The sequence below is a fragment of the Phyllostomus discolor genome, chromosome 10 (genome assembly GCF_004126475.2).
Source record: "Phyllostomus discolor isolate MPI-MPIP mPhyDis1 chromosome 10, mPhyDis1.pri.v3, whole genome shotgun sequence".
NCBI lineage: Eukaryota > Metazoa > Chordata > Mammalia > Chiroptera > Phyllostomidae > Phyllostomus > Phyllostomus discolor.
In genome coordinates, this window is record NC_040912.2 from 20,676,019 (window position 1) to 20,687,731 (window position 11,713).

Genomic DNA, 11,713 nt, shown 5'->3' on the forward strand with positions numbered 1-11,713 from the left:
GAATATTTCCTCTGAAATGAAAAACAAGCCAACAGCTGTTCACTGCATTTATAGCCCTTGGAAACCTTGAGCATGGAGACTACAGAAACAACTCAGGAAATGCAGGCCATCGGATGCATGTGAGTGTGGTCAGCTCTGTGGAACAGCAGGGACAGTCCCAGAACACAAAAGGAAACTGCTTATTGTGTCAAGAAAACATTTGGGTTTTAAATGTATTATTAAATGTGAATGGTAAACAACATTTGTTTAAGGACCTATTATTGGGTGGTTGTTTTTTTTCCCCCAGAAATGTAACCTATCAGCTTAGAAAATGCATTAAGAAATAGATTTTGCTGTCCTTACCTCTCTGTACTGAAATATATGAGAGGCAATGATCAAATATAAAAGTTAGCTTTATTTGAGTATTTTGGTAATTGAAATACATGACCACAATGCTGTACCCTCTGTATCCCCTGGAGACCCCAGAGTGGTGTGGAAGGTGGGAAAGCGTAGCAGATGCTGCTGATGGTGGAGAGGTTGCCCTTTAACATTTCATTGCCTGACAAATTCAGCCAGCCCTGACTGCAGCACAAAGCTGGGCTTTCTTTTAGCTATCTCATAGGATAGAGGCTTTAAAAATATTACAAAATGAGAACTTATTTTCATACATCACTGGAAATCAGAATGTGAATCCCAAAAAAATGTCAAAATTAGTTGACATCTTTTCTCTTTCAGGAGGTCTAATAAACCCTTATTTGTAAATCCCTTTAATAATAAAGGTCAATTTCCTCATGGCAGTTCTTACCGCTCCCGGAATTCCTTGGAGACTTGCTGGTGGTTCACTGTTGTTTTCTCCAATACTCCTCTTGCCAAAATTCTTGGTAATTCAATATCCACATAAGTGATCATCTAGTATCCTGGCATCTCAGTTCCTTGTTTGCCTTGCCCCAGTGAGTGTGTTATCCACTTTACATGAATGGTGCTGTCATTACTAAATGATTGCAATTCTGCCATGGTCCCAACTCAAAATATCCTAGTGTCTTACCACTTTACCCACTGTTTCCAGCCCAATGACCTTTGGCAGTCCACCACCACCATTTGCCCCTCTGAGACATTTGCACAACCTTTCCATTGTCTTTCTCTTCCTCATGCATTTACTTACTGTCTTAGATGTTTGAATTTTGTGGTCAATTATTATAATAGCTCGTTGGGTCTTCTCGAGTCACAAAAAGGATAAAATCCAACTGTAGGTTTCCTCTGCATGTGCACTGCTCTGGCTGACTGTGAGTTGAGAAAAGCAGACAGTTAAACAACTGCTCTCACGTACTCATGACTACATACAAGTGAGCTCCTAATTCTGTCCAGCAATCATATGATACTTCCCATTCCTGTTCACTCTTCCACACTCCTCAATATCTGTTCCATACTCCTCAAACTTTCAACATGCCTTCAGTCTTCACTGATAATCTAGTTCCTTATTTCACTGAAAAGAAAAAAGAAAGAATAAAACCATTAAAGAGAACTTTACCTAACACTACCATCCCAAACCTGTTTCTATGAATAAACTGTTCCTTCTCTTAAATAGGGCTGACCTCCGTGCTGTGTCCCAGTTCCCACCCACCCCACCCTAGTCAGAGAAAGCCTCAGTAATTCTCCATTTCCTTCTGACGTTTGGATTGTCCCTGCCAACATACAAAATTGCAGCAGTTTTCCTCAACTTTAAAAAAGCTTTTGCTTCATTCCTTCTTTGCTTCCTACTAGCTGTTTGTCTCTATTACTTAACCTTAAATTTCCTTCAAAGAGTTGCCTCTCATCATTGTGTCTAATTTCTCTTCTTCCTTCACCCTTGGACACACCCTGCTTGGGCTTTCTCCCACCCCTGACTGCTCTGTGGAAATCGCTCTTACCAAAGTCAGCACAATGTTGTCAAGTCTAGTGGCCATGTTCACTTTGACTTCTCAGAGTCATTTGACAGTGTTATCAGACTGTCCTTAAAATTACTTTTTCAGACAACTCATTCACCTAGTTTTTCTCTGAACACATGGGCCCCTATCATTGGGTTTTTCTCATTTCCCCATTCCCGAATCCTGTCAGTGCTCAGGGTCAGAATTAAATCCTTGAACATTCTTAATTGTCTACACTAGCCATCTAGAGGTCATCATTTAATCCCATAGCACTAACACCATCTGTAGCCTGAAATCTCCAAATGTGTTCTTTGACCCATAATTCTCCCCTTAATTATAGACTTCTGTCCTTCTAATTGGCCTTGCCTCATCAATTATAGCCATCAAAAAGAAATCTTGCATTGTATTTTTGGTATGCCAGAACATATTCTTTGTATTTTCCATGTACTCACTCATTTGATCCTCACAATGACCTTATGAAGTAGTTAGTATTATTCCCACATTTCAGCTAGGAAAATGGAATGAGAGAGACATTGAGCAATTCATACAACATCATACAACCAGTAATGGCACTGCCAGAATTTGAACCTGAGCATTGTGTTTCCAAATGTATACTGTTCGCCCCTGTAACTATGCTACATTATCTTTCAAATTAGACAGTTAAAAGGCAGCCTCTGGCCCTGGACAGTTTGTCTCAGTGGACTGAGTGCCAGCCAGGGAACCAAAAGGTTGCAGGTTCAATTCCCAGTCAGGGCATGTGCCTGGGTTGTGGGCTACACCCCTAGTTGGGGCTTGTGATAATCTAATGTTTCCCTTCTTCTCTTTCTCCCTCCCATCCTCTGAAAATAAATAAAATCTTTTTTAAAAAATTTTTAAATCTTAAAAAGACATCCTTTGGTGTTGAAAACTGCTTCAAATTTGCTTCTTTCCCAGTTATTTACATCTTGGTTGAGTGCCTTTCTAGCTGATCAGACTAAAAACCTAAGAACTGTCACAGGATCCTCTTTGCCTCTTATGCTCCACCCAACAAACCTCCAGCAATGGGCATTGGACAGCCCTCAAAATACATTCATAACTTAATTGTTTATCATATCCCTTCTTCCTGTAGCACTTTGCTTCAAGCGATTATGGTTTCTTCTTATTATTATACCTTCGAATTTGTATCACTGTCTCTAACTTGCATCTCTTTAGTCTATTTTCAGTATGTAATCAAAATAAATCTGTTAAAATATGCCAAATTATATCATTCCTCTTCACAAAATCTTCCAGTGGCTACTCATTTCATTAAGGAAAAAACAACCCCCTCACTAAGCCATCTAAGATCCTACTTAATCCTGCTGTTCATTTTGCTTTGCTGAATTCATCTCCTTCAGGCCTTGCCCCTCATCCACTTCTTTCTGGCCACTTTGGGTCCCTCACCTTTCAGGTTTCCTTGAAACTTCCTTGAGAATCTGTACTCACTGTTTCCTCTGAGGGGAATGTCTTCCTCCAGATTACTGATTTGATTACTGATTGAATTGTGTCTTCCCAAATTGTATGTGTTCAAGTCCTACACCCACCCCCCATACCAAAGAACATAACCTTATTTGGAAATAGGGTTGCTGCAGATGTAATTAGTCAGGGCGAAGTTATGATGTAGTACCATGGGCCCCTAATCTAATATGACTGGTGTCCTTATAAAATGTGAAAATTTGGACAAACACATACAGACAGAGAATATCATGTAAACATAAAGATGGTGTTATTTTTTATTATTTTTTTCTTTTATTTTTTCTACTAACTGTCCATGAGAGCTTGAATTGGTTGTTGTTTTATAGTGCTATCTCCCCCTTTTCTTAAATAATGACCAACAAATAGAAAGTGCTCAATAAATATTTGTTATGTGAAATAATCAATGAACTCCCTAGACTTTTAAGACCATATATGTAACCCAAGGGAAAAATTACATTCTTTTGGTGTCAGTTTTGGCTGAATCCCAAAACGATAGTTACCAACTAATCCTAAATTCCAAAGTGAGATTATAGAAAATCATGAAGGACCTACATTGTCTAAACTTGTTGCTAAGACTTGTATTCCTCACACAAAAGTAGAAGAAGACTTGTGAGTTTAGAAGATGAGGATGGGAGAGAGAATTTCTGGAGAGAGCTTGGTAATGTGAAGATCCCAACTGTCCTTCCTTCCACAAGAGAAAAATCAATGCACCTCTTTCGCTTTCCCTCAAACTTGGTAAGTAGTTTCAAAGAGACCAATACAGATCTTAGTAGTCATTCCCTAAAGTTGTGGCATGCCCCAGTGGACTTCTGTCTGACCCACACCTGTGTGGCCAAGTGGCTGCACTGTGGAAGAAACCACATTCACAGCAGTGGGTCTCACTGGCACATTTTCCCAAGGACTGGGGGAAGTAGTGGGTATGAGAACCAACCTAAGACCCCAGGGGAGGCAAATGTCAGTTGAGACATGCTGGTGTGAAGGTAGAGCTAGAAACAGTAGCTGTGAAGTCACCATTGTTTTCAGGAGACTACCCGAGAGACCCGAGTGGGTAGTTAGCTTTAAACATCTCCAGGACATAGGGAAAACAGTGTGATATCAATGGTGAACATGAAAGCTCTTTCCTAACTCTTTTCTCTGCTTCAACCATGACTCAGTTCTAGGCTTCCGGACTGAGAGAAGATGCAACAACGTAAAGAGAAGCCAACAGTAAAGCACCCGATAACTCTTTTCTACAACACATACACATACTCCCACATACACTGCGTGCTTCTCACCTGCAGCAGGCCTGACTGAGAAGGAGAGAGGCACTAGACAGGAAGAAATGCTGATTTTACTGATGTTTGGAATTGTTTTTGAAATGTAGACACTGGTATATTAATTTTGGAATTGGGGATATTATTTTTCATAACTAAGGTGACTAAAGGAGTTATATTGTTGAAGAGTACTCAGGTAAATTGTGGATGCTTCCCCAGATGTCACCAAAGGGAAAAAAAAAAAATAGTTGGCATTGCAGAGAGAATGGAGGGAGAGTGGATGAAATGAAACCAGGTTGTCTTTCGATGTCTTTGAGTCCTGCATTTTCAGCATACTGGTCCCATATTCTACTGTGCAAACAGGGAGGAGCATCTCTATGAAAATTATTTTTAAATTACAGAATGCACTCTATATCCTTTATGTAGAGTGATCCACAGATACTCTAATCTTCCAAATATACAGCAATGTATAACTCTTATTTTGAAAAAATACAATTTAAGCAAAATTATATAGTTCTCTAATATGGAATAACTATATTGAAAGTTCTGGAATATGGCAAAAGATTACTTATTTACTGACTTTTTAAAAGTCAAAAAATCACTTTATAAGCCATTTTCTATAGCTAGTAGTGTGGGAAAGGTGAATAGGTCTAAAGTTGTTTTCTTTTTTGTTTCAGTATTTTTGAAAGGCACAAAAGGAAATAAGACCAATCCAGAAATTCATTATTTCTCTCCAATGTTTCCTTTTCCCATATGAGCAGAGCCTGGAAGCATACAGACACATTAGGGAATGTTTCCACTGTGTGGGAGAAACATCTGCAGCGAACTTGGTGGACCACCAGAAGTGGAGTAAGAAGGAAGCATGTGGGGGCGGAGGTGGCAGACAATAAAAGCAAAACTGCATGTTGGCTAGTCCCAAACATCCAGCTAAATTGCCTAACCTTCAGGTTACCTTTTATGTTATATAAGAAGTCTAAGAGCCATAACCGTGCCTAGGGAAAATGATTTTTTTTTAATGGCGACAAAATAGAACTTATAGCATACCCTTCAAAAATCATTTTTCTGCAAGCATGGAAATGTTAGCCTTCTGCTTTGCATACCCCCCTCTATTGAGCTTAAGCTGGATGGTTTTTGGGGGTTCTTCCTTCTCACCCTTCGCAGCTTATTAAGATAGCTGGGTACAAGGGCCCTGAAGCGGCAGGCCTCCTCTCAAACCAAAGAGAAGCACATTGAAGACAGAGATGAATTCTGAGTGAATTCGTTGTAAAACATCAGGGGCAAAAAGGCTCTGAAATGCAAATGATCATCATTAGAAAGTAATATGCGACTACTGAAGAAACATTTGAAAGAATAATGTGGTCTAGCAAAACAATCCTGCAATCTGCATTCAATCAAAGTTGACCAAAAATGCTTGCAATAGTCCTTTGTGTTGTCGGGAGCCAAATGCTTGCTGGAACTCATGGAGCACATTTTACCAAGTGGCACATTACCAACAGAATATTAGTAAAACAATACCAGCCTCAGAGTTGACTTTTCCAAAAAAAGGAAGACTCTCCAACTATCATGGCCAAGGTATTGAGAGTGACAAGAATATCAATATACATATAAATGCTCACAGATGAGTGTAATGGGTTGGTTCGTTTCAGTATACAGCACGTGTGAGTGGACATCTTGCCCACAAAATAGCTTATGTATGAAAACAATTAAAATTCAGCATACAGCATTTTGAAAATCATATTGGACAGGGCTATACTTAAAAGATTGAACAGGAAGAGTGCATACAACACGCTGTTGAAAACTGCTTAATTAATTTTAATTCTGGGCCAATTTTAAAGTCTCTTAAGTGCAGGGTTACTAAAATTCTATTAACCTTATTCTCATAGAAAAACAAGATATGTGTTCCTCATAGTTTGTGGGTTTTGCTATTCATACTTGGTTCAGAACCTTAGTAAGCAAACCTTTTGGGTCCTAATCTTTTAAAAAAAAAGTTCTAGCCTTGGATCAGATTAAGTTTCAGAGGAGTCACCTGCTTTCACCCCTCACTGTTCACACCTGGTGTGCATGAGCAGGGCAGCCACCTGGGGGTGTAGAGTGACAGTCACAAGGCAGAAGCCCTGTTGTCCTGCGTGAAAGAACTGCTTGATGAAACTACAAAATACCGTAAAGCCAGGAGGAAGTTGAGACCCAATAGGTTTACTGTCAAAAAAACAGGCAGGCAAACTGAAGAGCTTAGATGTTCTAATTGAAATATTTCATGCCTTTTCTTTTTCTGAGAGAGCCTGATAAATTTATTTTTAAAAATCATTATTCAGCTAAAATGGTTCATTGAAAAATAACAGTAAATAAGTTGATGACCTCTTTGAAAACATTTTAAGAGATAATAAAGTAGGTCATATTATAATATGAACATAAAAGTAAGACTTTTATGAATTTTAGTCTTATAGAAATATTTTTTCTTTATATTCTGGAGGAAGTTTAAAAGAATATAGTTTTATTTTATTAGTAGTGCCAATATTACATAATAGAAAATGCACCATAAAACACCATAAAACAATTCGTTTGTAGCTCTCATGATTCCCTTAAATAATTTTTCTTCCTTTTCTCCCTTTTTCCATTTCTCTCTCTCTTTCTCTCTCATTCTTGATCTTTCCTCCTCTTTGTTTTTCTTCAAAGAGACATGCCATTTTATTTATGTTAAAGCTTTTTAGAAATTTGAATTCAAATGAGCATCTTGGTATTTGAAATACAGTTTAAGTACAGAATAATTGCCCAAATATTCAGATTAGTAAAAGTGGGGTGATTAAATTGAAGACTGTTCCCCTCAAAGATATTATTTTTAACAGTTTTTAGGCAATTTATTAAAGCATGTTATTTTTAGCCTAATTAATATGTGCTTAACAGTAACAATTGCATTATAGGAAATTGTAGTTGCAAAAGGGGCAGTTAACTTATTTTGTGAGTTTAATAAACCAAAATTATTAAAATCCCTGTATTTGTTTAGCACCTCATAGCATTAAAGAGAATTGTTTTTCTGCAGTTTTTCATTTAATACAATTAAACGATGCCAAAAGGCCTAATTCACTCTGATCTAACTGCAGTTTGGCCCCCAAATATCTCATAAATGTTATAGATTATAAATTTCTTGCCATGCACATTAACTGACTGAATCTCCACATGGACACTATTAAGCAGTATTATCTCCATTTTATAGTTGAGGAAACAGCGTCTGAGAGGGTAAGCAAGTTGCTAAAAGTCATATGCTGGTTAAATGCGAGAATCTGACAGAGAACCAGGAGTGTTTGAATCTAGTGTCTGGTGTGTTACCTCATCTCTCACTGAGCTGAAAGCTGAGAACAAAAATATAGACAAATGAAGGTGTTTACGTGAGAATGGTATTGATAATGCAGCCTCATTTTCAAGGAAACTGATTCATCTATGCATGAAATTAACATTTTACGTATTAGAGTTTGAGGCATTAAAATACCATGACATGTAATAAAACAGTGAACACTTGCAAACTTCAAACACCTGCTCTGTTGTTCTTTTACGCCCTGAAGAATGGATGGCCACCCTGAGATTCACTTACTTGGATCTTCGTTCACTTGTGTGGGTTTCAGATGTGAGAAATGCTGTGTCCTCTGAGGTCAGGGAGGAAACTGTGTAAAGAGGAGAGAGTGCATACATAAAGGCCAAACTCTCCTCAATTGCTAACATATCCCATCATGATTTTTTTAGAAAAGAATATTTGAACTAAAGATATACACTTTCCAATATCTTTTATGAATTTCATTGTTCTAAAATACATCTAAAACTTACCATTTTCATCCATTTTTAAGAGAACAGTTTGGTGGCACTAAGTATATTCACATTGCAATCATCACCACCACCCATCCCGAGAACTTTACATTTTCCAAAACTGACACTAGGTATCCAGTATACACTAACTCTCTATCCCACTGCCCTCAGTCCCTGGAAACCTCAGTGTACTTCTTAGATGGCTTCTTAGGAATGGTGAGCAATATAACTATGGTTATTGAGTTGAATGCCTATATCTATCATTAACCTTAGAATTATAAAACTAGAGGTTCAGAAGACAAATAGGAAGGTAGAAGAGGATAAAGAAAAGGAAGAGATTGGTGGAGGTGCTAATATCTTCTATTTTAGAAGGGGTTAAGAGATTCTGTTTATGGAAAATGGATAAAAAATGGAGCTTTAAGAACATCTTCTAAAGGAGGGGGAAGGTGTAGCAGGTGATAGTTGTAAGCCCATTATTTTCCTTTCATAAGAAGAGATCAGTAGACAATGTCTACATTTTGTAAATCAAGACAAAAGTATTATAAAAGAAAATTTAGAGACTGAGGTAAACACCAGTGGAACCAAAACCGAAAAAACAGGAAGAGGATTTGCTTCCTAAGGAATGGAACTATTGGTAGGCTGGAAGGACATGGTTTATTTTGATTAGTTAGTATTAGTATTTATTGTTATTTAATCCTTCCATGCCCTTTGATTTAAAAAAAAAATAATGTGAATGTTTTCCTTAAAAAGAATTGCACTTAACTTAAAAGAAAATAAAGCCAGAGTGAAGAGGTTTGTCCAAACAAAATACAAGGAACATCTTTTTCTTTCTATCATTAGCAGAGATGTTAACTTTTGAAATTTGTTTATTTTTGGCATGTTTCAGATGCATAGACCTCACCTCATTAGCAGCAATTACTTTATACTCTTTATTCTCTAAGATTTTTGAGAGAGCAGATGGATTTCTTAATTGGGGGAAGTAATCTAGAGCCAACAGGGATGGTTTTACATCATTGTTTTTCTCCTGTGAGTTTAACAACATTAGCTTTCCGTGATCTCTTAGTGTATATGAAGTTCTTTGATAAACAACCTAGCAATACAGCTAACCTGCTAGGCAAGTATGAGATACCCAGTTGCAGTTAAGGTTAAATGACAGGTTAAAGGTTAAAAGGTTAAATGACATCTTGGCCACATTGTTAATGAGTGACATGTAATAAGACCATATCCTTTTGACATGTATTCAAAAAGCCAAACAAAATATGCCTATATTTTTGTTTATGAATGCATAGCATCCTGCAGATTCTATCAGAGCTTAGAATTTCAGTAACATTAAAACTGATCTCATCTCCTGTTTTCTCTTGTTACAGGAGATTATGAATAGCAACACGTGTTGTACACACTCCCATACTGTGAAAAATGTCCTTTTCTGATCACTATCAAGAAATACAGTCGGTTTTACATATTCAGTTCTAACCCTGAAAAACTGGATCAGGTTACATGCTGAAGGGCTAAACTGAGTCTGGTGCTGAGCAGAAACTTGCACATGGTTTGTCTCAATTCATCTACATTTTAGTCATCACCATGTGGAGAAAGGAGGAAGAGCAAAGCCCGAAGAAACAAGATAGTGAACTTCTTTTCAATACTTCAACCACAGGAAAAGGAAATGTAAGTAAGAAAGTGTGTGTGGTTGTTTGCATTTCTCTCTCGATAAACTAAGCAGGTATGAACACTGCAGCATAAATGTAAAAGAAGGTCAATTTACATTAGTGTGGCATAAGGAAGGAAAACAGCAGGCGTGGCATGCACGTTGTCAACCCTTCCTCCCAAAGCCATTGCACAGCCGCTCTCCGTGAAGGACATTGTTGCTCCCTCGTGATCTGAGCTCAGAAGATCCACAAATCAGTCATGGATCTGCTCTGTGACCCACATACTACGTGGAATCTGCTAGGACTCAACGCATACTGACGACATATGATTCAGCACAAGACAGATATCCTTCCAATTTTTAACTAAATTCTCAATTATCTCCAGCCTTGATTTCTGTATGTTGTTGATGAATTAATTTGAAAACTCTGGTAACAATACTTATCCTAAATATAATGCTTCATTTAAGGTAAATTAAAGTTCTATGATAGTGAAAATGGGAGAGATGAGAAGGACTAGTCTTGTTATTTTTTAAAATGTTTCAAAGATTAAAATGTCATGTAAAAATATGTAAACTCCTTTTCTGAATATAAAATCACTGTGAATTAGAAATGGAAACTAAGGAGGGATTCAATCTTATATAGAAAAGAAACAGAAAATAAACAGCCATGAAGAAATAAAAGAAATAGGGATTATCTATAAAATAGTCAAATGTATACTAAAAATATGAATTATTGCCCCCCAAATAGTAAACTCTGTGTTTTTCAAAACTGCTGTACCTTGTTGAACTGCTTAGACCAGCCTTAGCAATTCTGAACACATGAAGCCAGAAATAAGGGGAAAGATAATTTTCCTTGTATGGTGAGACAGTGATATTAAACAACTAGCTCTTTTCTTTTTTAATACTGACATCTATTGGAAAACAGGAGAATATGTGTATGTTTGTTTTATGAAGTCAAATGAAAACTGATTAATTAAATTAAAACCCCTAACAAATTAAAAATTAATAGTGTGTCATAGATTAACCATTTTAATGATGCCATTCATTAATGGCCTGAAAACACATTTATATGGCTTTTCAATATCATAGACCTTTGAAAGCTAGAAGCTATTGTTGCAAATATAACTGTGCATCCTCTAAAACTCATGTACTCTAGGTCATGTGCTCATGATTCAAACTAACAATTTAACATTAAATAGTGAAAGAAAATAGTAAAATTTGACTTAAGTTCAAATGTCTTCTATCAGGCTCTCTGAAGATTTTTCTTTCTATTTTTATGAATTCATAATACAAAGAAAAGAAAGTTTTCTGAAATACTCTAATTGATTCTACCTGTGAATGTTCTTTTAACAATATTTTGCGAATGGTTTAACTAGGCTTTCCTAAATCTATTTGCCACTTGGGCAAAATGCATCTGCCCAGGAAAGCATGTATTCTAACTATGGAACTACTTTCCGAATCTCTCCTCAAATGAGGCACATCTGGAGGCGCTCTGCCGGCACTGGTGCTTGTGTCTCCAGGAACTCTCAGACACGCCCAGCCACGGAGGCACAGCACACACAGCTCTGAGGGAAGACCCTTGTCTCATAGACTTGTCTACAAAGTGCACATTTTCTCCACGTTGACCTGGGTTGTACCCCTCACTA